The sequence below is a fragment of the Cebus imitator genome, unplaced genomic scaffold (assembly GCF_001604975.1).
Source record: "Cebus imitator isolate Cc_AM_T3 unplaced genomic scaffold, Cebus_imitator-1.0 Scaffold124, whole genome shotgun sequence".
Classification (NCBI taxonomy): domain Eukaryota; kingdom Metazoa; phylum Chordata; class Mammalia; order Primates; family Cebidae; genus Cebus; species Cebus imitator.
The window spans coordinates 3124383-3133533 of record NW_016107439.1 but is presented as its reverse complement, the minus strand read 5'-3'; the positions used below and the strand labels follow the sequence as shown (position 1 = coordinate 3133533).

At 42.1% G+C, this 9151-nt stretch overlaps 1 pseudogene; it reads right to left on the bottom strand.

The window, feature by feature from the left end:
* Positions 1-8146: 8146 nt before the first annotated feature.
* On the bottom strand, positions 8147-8841 carry LOC108312430 (annotated as a pseudogene).
* Between the last annotated feature and the right edge of the window lie 310 nt (positions 8842-9151).

Genomic DNA, 9151 nt, shown 5'->3' with positions numbered 1-9151 from the left:
GTGCCACCATGCCCGGCTAATTTTTTGTATTTTTAGTAGGGATGGGGTTTCACCCTGTTGGCCAGAATGGTCTAGATCTGCTGACCTCATGATCTGCCCGCCTGGGCCTCCCAAAATGCTGAGATTACAGGCATGAGTCACCACCCCCAGCCTCTAAAATTTTTGTTAAAAATCTTCATTTTGCCCTTGAGGATCCAGATATCGCTAATATTGTGTGTGTGATTTTTTTGTATGTGTTTGTTTGTTTTGTTTTTGTTGTTGTTGTTGTTTTGAGAGCTAGTCTATTCCCAGTCCAATAGTGTAGATGGTTAGTGAACGTATTCGGAAATCTGAGCACATCTAATCGGTGTAGCAGCTCATGACTCAAATGCCACTCTAACAGCTGAACACTTGTGTGCACAAACACAAATTTAGAAAATCGAAATTATAGCTGCAATGGCAAGATGGTAGACACAGGATGGCAGCATGGAATTCTGAAGTTCTGTAACATTGAAGATGCTTTTCTTTAAAAGCGTGTAGGGCTTAATTTGTAATGCTCTAAAATCCAGAACTATATTAAGGCGGTCATATGGGAAGTTGCATGTTGACCTGCTCAACCTAAATAATACAGCTTCCTCTCTTGTAGAATTTGATGATATTGAATATTGCTTTTTTAAAAAAAAATTTATTAAAATGATTACATACTATCCACTATGCTTGGCATCCAATGTATTCTATGAAATCACTATACAAATTAAAATAATAATTTATACAGTATGGTCAATCAGACTAATTAGCATAAGAAATGCTAATTAGTCTAAATTAGAGTAGAGCTGAAATAAATGATTGAATTATATTAAAGAAAATTGAGTGAAGAGACAGACCAGCTTCTTCTGTAGCATGATTTTAATGAGACTGCTGAGTTGAGTTCTGTTCTACATCAAAAAGGGAACACAAATCTCTTGAGGTTCTATTTCTGGCTCTACCAAAGGCTTTGCTGTTATACCCAGAGCACAATGAAACCTGTTATTTTTTTTCCATCTGCAAAATGCAGGCAACATTTTTAGCCTTTTTCACAGGAGTAGCAGGATTGATGAGCACCCACAAATGACTTTACCCATTTTGTAACTGCGAATGCATTCTTATTGCCATATTTTCATGAGAAACGAACATCTGCTGGTTTTTTCTGATGAGGCTAAAACTTTCAAATCTGGAATACGTAGGTTATCAGCTCCACTTTAAAATTCCAGTTCCAAGTTTAAACAAAAGGAGAATACGATAAATAGTTCAAGTACCAATCAAAACAGTAAGAAGGAAGTGAAAGCGTTGCCTTATAAATTGAAATCTATTTTTTTTTAGAAACATACTATTTCTATTCTGTAAGATTGGTAAGAGTATCTGAAAAACGTTATTAAAGCTAATGTCAAATGAGGCTGGTTTGCTGGAAAAGATAATTTCAAGGTAAACTGGTATGTCCTTGAGAGTTAATGTGGCAAGCCTGTCGAGAAGTTTGTAGTTTGTATTTTATTTTATTTAGAGACAGAGCCTTGCTATGTCTCCCAGGCTGGAATGCAGTGGCTATTCACAGGCATGATCATAGCACACTACAGCCTTGAACTCCTGGGCCTGGATGGTGGGCATGTCTTGCCAGAGAGCAGTAACTCAAGCAGACCCTGAGAATTACCCTGTGTTTCCCTGACTGGTTCCTTGGAACACAAGTCAAACAAGAAATTGAAGGCCTTCATTTTGAGCTGAGTGGGGGCTGCTAAGTGGAGGTTGCCAAGCAAAAGTTCCTTTATAACCTATGTGTTGTTCGCAAATGGCAGTGGTTTTCCTGTCCAGCATGTTACTCCTGGATGCGTGGTATATAAGTCCCCAGAATAAAACTGCATGTCTCACCTGCTGTCTCCAGGTTTTTTTTTTATAGGCCTCTTGGTGACTGTACCCTCCCAGCTTCCCAGCTTGGGGGTCCAAAATGACGGGGCTCAAGCAATCCTTCTGCTTTGGCCTAGCTGGGACTATAGTCATATGCCACTATAGAGGGTAATACACTTTAGAATGACTCTTGATAACTCTGAGATCTTTGAATCAATCCCAGTACTGGGCTGGGCGTAGTGGCTCAGGCCTGTAATCCCAGCACTTTGGGAAGCCGAGGTGGGTAGATCTCTTGAACTCAGGAGTTTGAGATCAGATAGCAGTAACTCAAGCAGACCCTGAGAATTACCCTATGTTCCTAGGTGAATGTTTGTTTAGTGTTCTGAGCTATTAACCCCAAGGAATGGCAAAATCAGATGTTGACGCCATACCTCTAAGAGCACCTGGACCCTAGCTTGTTCCTTGGAGTGCAAGTTGTACAAGGAAGTGAGGGCAACATGGAGAAACCCTATCTCTACAAAAAATACAAAAAGTTATCTGGATGTGGTGGTACATGCCCGGGGTCCCAGCTACTCAGGAGGCTGAGGTGGAAGGCAGAAGTTGCAGTGAACTGAAATCATGCCACTGCACTCTAGCCTGGGCAGCTGAATGAGACTCTGTCTGAAAAAATAAAAAATAAAAAAAATCTCAGTACTGATGCTGAGGGTCTGAGGGTCTGGGATTGATGTACATGAAATGAGAAACATTCTTAAACTTTGTGATTACACAGATTTACAGCTAGTCAAAGATACTTTTATCCATCCTAGGTGACTGTTACTGGCCTGTACCACAGTGGGAGAGCTCAGTCCTTATTTCAGCAATTGGGTGAGACACACATTATGATTGGGCTTGTTTTTGAAAGAGTCCAGGTCAGAATCACAGGGAAGGAAATCAGCTACTTCAAAATATTGAACTGCTTAGTGAGAGTGCTTAACTTCTCACTCATAGATTCCATGTGGAGGAATTGGCAGTAGAATAAAGTGCCTGGCTTGCCTCAGCTTCCTCCCTCACTTTTCCCCTGGGAAGAAGGAGCATTTTTTTCTGATTGATGTGTTTCAAGAAGGGATTGCCCAGGGAATGGCAGCCTCTTCCTGCCTCCAGGCCTCTGAGATTGCTGACCTGCAAGAGGTAGTGTAAATTAAAAAAAAAATTTTGTACATTTTTATGTATATCTACAAAAATCTTTTTTTTTTTTCCTTGAGATGGAGTCTTGCTCTGTCACCCAGGATAGAGTGTAGTGGCACAATTGTGACTCATTGCATCCTCAACCTTCTGAGCTCAGGTGATCCTTCTGACTTAGCTTCCCAAGTAGCAGAGATTACAGGTATGCACCACCATGCGTGGGTATTTTTAAAAATTTTTTGTAGAGATGGGGGGGAGTCTCACTATATTCCCCAGGTGTCAAACTCCTGGACTCAAGCCTCCCACCTGTGCCTCCCAAAGTGCTGGGATTACAGGTGTGAGACACTGCACCTGGGTAGTGTGAATTCTGTTTTCTGCAGCTGAACCCATTCGACATACTTACTTGGTGCTTCTGGCCAAGCTGTTGTTAATGTTCGTTATGTGGACTCCAAGATGGATTTTGCATAAAGAATGAAGACATCATCTATTCATAAAATTCCCCCAAATAAACTATCACCTCATTTCAGTAACTTAGAGAAGAAATTGCCTTCTTCATATAAACTGATACTGAGATGAAGTTGGACTTGCTAAATACTCTGTTTTTTGCTCTTGCTCACATTCTTCTATACTCTTGATGGCAGTGGCTGTGGACATGCAGAGTGAATGGAGAAAGTGTAGTGTTTTTACATTGGACCCTTCCTACTGTTACAGCACAGTAGCTAACACATGTTTGAAACTCAACAAATATTTGTTGACTGAATGACTTATTACATTCAGACTTAAACTGAAAATGTTTAATTTTTATTTATTTATTTATTTTGAGACACAGTTTTGCTCTTGCTGCCCAGGCTGGAGTGCCATGGTGAGATCTTGGCTTACTGCAACTTTTGCCTCCCCGATTTAAGTGATTCTCCTGCCTCAGCCTCCCAAGTAGCTGGGACTTCAGGTGTGTGCCACCATGCCCGGCTAATTTTTTGTATTTTTAGTCGAGACGGGATTTCACCACGTTGGCCAGGCTGATCTTGAACTCCTGACCTCAGGTGATCTGATCCACCCTCCTTGGACTCCCAAAGTACTGTGATTACAGGCGTGTGCCACTGCACCTGGCCAAAAATGTTTAAAATCATTGTAAAGTATTTTATAATGCCTTTAATCAGAGTCTAGTAGCATGGTGGGTTACTTACTGACCCAGCCCGGGAGTCTTACCAAGCTCATTCTGAAACAGACCCATCATGGAAGTCATGGGTGTGGAGTACTGAGAAAGCTTTTAAGCATTTATCACAAGAAAGAGGGCACTACCACGTTAGCCTGGATCTCATGTTTCCAGGTGCAAACAGTTAAAAAGGTTAGCGTTCATCCTGGACACTGATTGCAAACAAAATGATATCAACTTTCTGTTTTCCGGGGTCCGAAGCTCTAGCCTATGTCCTATAATGGCTGTCACCTTGTCAGTCACTTCACGTTTAGCCTGTGTTTAATGAGTCCCTTTCTATTAAATGTGCTTCCTGTCTTCTTGGACCTTCTTACATCACATGTTCCAACTGCCCATCCTTGCTCTAGTTGACCTGCTTCCCAATTGTTCTCCCTCTTTCTTCCCAGACTCCTGAGAACTCTTGCTTTTAGCCACATGGGTGAAGGGTTATCTGCACATTTATTCACGCTCTTAATCAACAACAGGAACTTGCGAGCACCAACTGTGTGCTGGGCAGTGGGCTACGTGCCGGGGATGCAAAGATGATTAAAACATGGTCCTAACTCTCAGAAAGCTTACAGGTGGTGATGATTGTACAATAAGTGATGAGGTCGAAGCAGCACCGGGCACTGTGGGGGACAGAGATGACGCATCAAACCAGGCTGAGAAGGGTTCCAGGAGCAAGGCTGCCTTCCCCCAGTTGCCATGTTCCAGAAGAGCATCTATTTATGAAGGTAAAATTGAGACTCCTGAACAGGTCCTAGAACCAGACTGGAAGGAAGGCTTTGTGTTCCTGGGAGAAAATGGATAGGTAGAGGAAGGAAAGTTCTGAAGAGGAGAAAATTCTACGGACATCAGGGAAAATATTAAGTGTTTAGATTCCTGGGCTTAGAAACAACATCTGTACATCTTTGTGATGGGGCCTTATTGGCACTCTTTTAAAATTAGACTTGGGTGACTGGATTGAGTGGAAAAAATATATTAACTAAAATTTGTTTGTAACACATAGGAAAAAATTGTGTGTGTGCGGTATTTTTACTGCCATTTTAGGGGTGCTTTATGGTTTCCTAACAAGCTCTGATTATTATAAAGCACATACTTGTATAGACAAGTTGAGGGAAAGCCTGACTGACATTAACTTCAAACATGCTGCTGGGAAGAATTTTTTTTTCCTGGTTGTCTTTGAAGTGAAGATCAGAGGTGATTCTTTGTCACCCAAAAAACTTTGATGTTTTCCTGCACTACTGCTCAGAGCCAGGATGTAAACACTAACATCCACAATCATTTTATGATTAGGTGAGAAATTTGTTCAGGAAAATGTAATTTGTTATTGCTCAGCTGTGACTTTAAAATGTCCCTGAGTGTCTTAAAGGGAAAGCTAGCTCTAGAACAGAAGAATTAACATCCATTAATGAAGTCTATTTAAAAATGTGTTTAGCTGACAGTGAATGCATCAAAGTGGCAATGGAAGAACTTGCTTTAGTACAGTTGGAGCGGGAGGGAGTCAGAATCCGTCAGACTGCTAAGCGTGTGGGACGGAGCCTGAGGTTTTGGAGCTGGACAGGCTCAGCTTTGAATTCTAGCCCTGACATTTATTAGCTATTTGTTATAAAGCAACTTACATCCTCTTGGGTCCCTCATAAAGAAAATGAGCATAATAATACTGTTAGAATTCAGTACCTTTACATATTTAAGGTACCTAATATGAGTAGATGCTCAAAATGGTAGCTATGTTGATCTTGAACAAAATAGTCATTTCACAAAATTTTTACTCTGAAGTGTCAAATGATATGGCATGAGTTTTAAATGTACTAAATACCCCAAATGTCTTACTTTGCCCAGCTCTTCCCGGTATGATATTGGCTTCTGTTTTTCCTGATTGACATAGAAGGCTGAAGGTTGTGGAATGTGACTCACTGAGTGATGTGGGTGAGACCTGGTAGAGACCCTTTGGTCCAGTCCCACGTGTTGATATATATACCTGTGGTTTTCCATATGCTATATTAACAGATGAACAGATGATTTCTGGTTATTGCTGGTTCTTTCTCACACATGCTAACCTCTCCTTGATTTATAACCTAATAGATACAGAAAGAGGTGAAGGTAGTGCCTATACATTAAACAACTGAATGGTCCTCCAATCTATGAGGAAGTCCTACTGTGCCAAAATAATAGGAAATTGATGAAGGAGAGAAACCCCTTTCTGGCCCACCGGCACAACCAAATCCATCCACCCAACCACTCATCCATTACCATGTGCTCAGCAATGGGGGACACAATGTGAAGCAGACACCAGCCCTCACAGAGCTGACAAGCAGTGGATCACGGGGCCGACTGATTTGTTAGACAGAATGCCTTTGTATCAGGTGAGTAAAAGAGCATTCCATCCCAAATATGCACCCAGTATAGAAAACTTGAAAAAAAAAAAAAAAAACCCATACAAATACAAAGACAACGATAATCACCTTTAACTTACTTCCTAAAGCTAATCATCATTAGCATTTTGGTGTAGTTCTTCCTTAAAGTCCTTGTGTTTGTGTATGTGTGTGCAACATGCAATCCACATTTTCTATCTTGTTTTATTGTTCACTTAATATTATATCATGGGGAGTTTCCTATGCTGGTAAAAAATCTTTAAAAAAATGATTTTTAGTGGTTGCTTGATGTTCCATTTCATGGATCTACAAAATTAATTTTTGCCATTTAGACTGTTTTTCTCCTTATTGTTTGCTATTGTAGTTAATATTAAAATAACATCTTTACACCAAAAATTATGCCCAAATCTCCAGTTTTTCTTTAGGGTAGATTTCTAGAGGTGTACGTTTTTGGATCACTGGATATGAAAGTTTTGCTGTTTTTGCCAAATTACTTTCCAGAATGGGAAATATTTCATTCTAGAACATCTGGATAATTTAAGCAGTGGTTTGGTTTAGTGTTTGCTGTCATGTAAATCAATCACAATGACATACTTAGCTGAATGTTGGTGTTTTTTTTTTTTTTTTACAAGTCAGTATTTGGACAGAAGCTTTTTAAATTACAGGTTACAGAGGGTGGTTTTCTTACAGCATAAGAAGACTTATGCTGAAAACAATGGTCCCTTTTTAGTGTTTTTCTTTTTCCTTTTTTCCCTTTCTTTCTACTCATCTTTCTCATTCCCTCTTCCACTTTTATTCATAGCAATTCAAACTTCCCCATCTCTACTCACGCTCTTCCACTTACACTGGTAACCCATGTTCACAGTCTGGAATGTCTCCTTCCATAATTTCCCTCTCCTACCTGTAATTTTTTTTTTTTTCTTTTTTTCGAGGTGTAGTTTTGCTCTGTCACCCAGGCTGGAGTGAAGTTACACAATCTTCGCTCACTGCAACCTTGACCTCCTGGGTTTAAGCAATTCTCCTGCCTCAGGCTCCTGAGTAGCTGGGACTACAGGTGCCCACCACCACGCCCAGCTAATTTTTGTATTTTTAGTAGAGATAAGGGTTTCACCATGTTGGCCAGTCTGGTCTTGAGCTACTGACCTCATGATCCATCCGCCTCAGCCTCCCAAAGTGTTAGGATTACAGGCGTTAGCCACTGCGCCCAGCCGTTGGATTTTTAACTATTTTTAAAATGCACTAAGTTTGGGTTAAAAATCAACCACCAAAATGGATTTCAACACAGCTCTAAAGCCAAGAGCGTGCCTGGCTCTCCCAACACAATGACTCCTGGAGACCAGGTGCCCACAGGCTTACGTCCCCTCTCAGCACTCAACAGTGAGTTGATTTTTCTTTTTACAATAAAAAAAGCTGAGTTATATTGCATAGGAGTACCAGAAACTGCCTCATTGGAAACAAAAACTATTTACATTAAATAAAAAGCCTGGCCGCAGGCTGCCTCTGCCACATTTACAGCATGGTGCAATGCACACGGTGACCAAACCATGCAGGCAGCTTCTGGTGCTCACGCCATGAGATGCAGGCTTGCCACGTGAGAGTAAAGCAGAGGGCGAGAGGAGTGAGAGGGAGTGGGGTCGCGTTCACTTCTGGTTCTGGAGCTGATTGACAGCGAGTCCAGTCCTCCATAGAGCCCGTCACCGCTGGTGGCGCAGGTAGTGTGAATATACCAGTTCCTGTGGCGTAGGGAACGCAGCCTCAGCTTGTCTGTGATCTCGGCCGCATTCATGCCATTCGGGACGTCCTGCTTGTTGGCGAACACCAGGGGGACAGCATCCCAGAGCTCGTCCTCAGCCAGCATCCTCATGAGCTCCTCACTGGCCTCCTTCACGCGCTCTCTTTCCTTGCCGTCCACCACGAAGATCAGGCCTTGTGTGTTTTGGAAGTAGTGGCGCCACAGAGGCGGGATCTGGTCCTGGCCACCCACGTCCCACACAGTGAAGCTGATGTTCTTTCTTGTACTCCACGGTTTCCACGTTTAAGCCTATGGTGGGAATGGTGGTCACGATCTCGCGCAGTTTAAGCTTGTACAGGATCGTGGTCTTTCCCGCAGCATCCAGGCCCATCATGAGGATGCACATTTCTTTTTTCTCAAAAAGGCCCTTGAAGAGGTTGGCGAAGATGTTCCCCATGCTTGTGGACAGGTGGAAGGACACTGGCCAGGGACACCTTAGCGGCTGCTGCTCGGAGCCAGGCTTTGGTTTCGCTTCTGGCCTTACTCATTCTTTCTAACTACTTTTGGTGCTCATTAACCATCACTATTTCTCCCTCAGCTACCTGCCCCATCCTGCTCACTACTCTTCCCAGACTGTGGAAACCATCTTTCTACTCTCTGTCTCCATGAGTTTGTTTTAATTTTTAGCTTCCACAAATAAGTAAGAACATGTGAAGTTTGTCTTGCTATTTTTTTTTTTTTTTTAGAGACGGAGTCGTTCAACCTCCACCTCCCAGGTTCAAGCGATTCTTCTGCCTCAGCCTCCTGAGTAGCTGGGACTACAGACACCTGCCAACA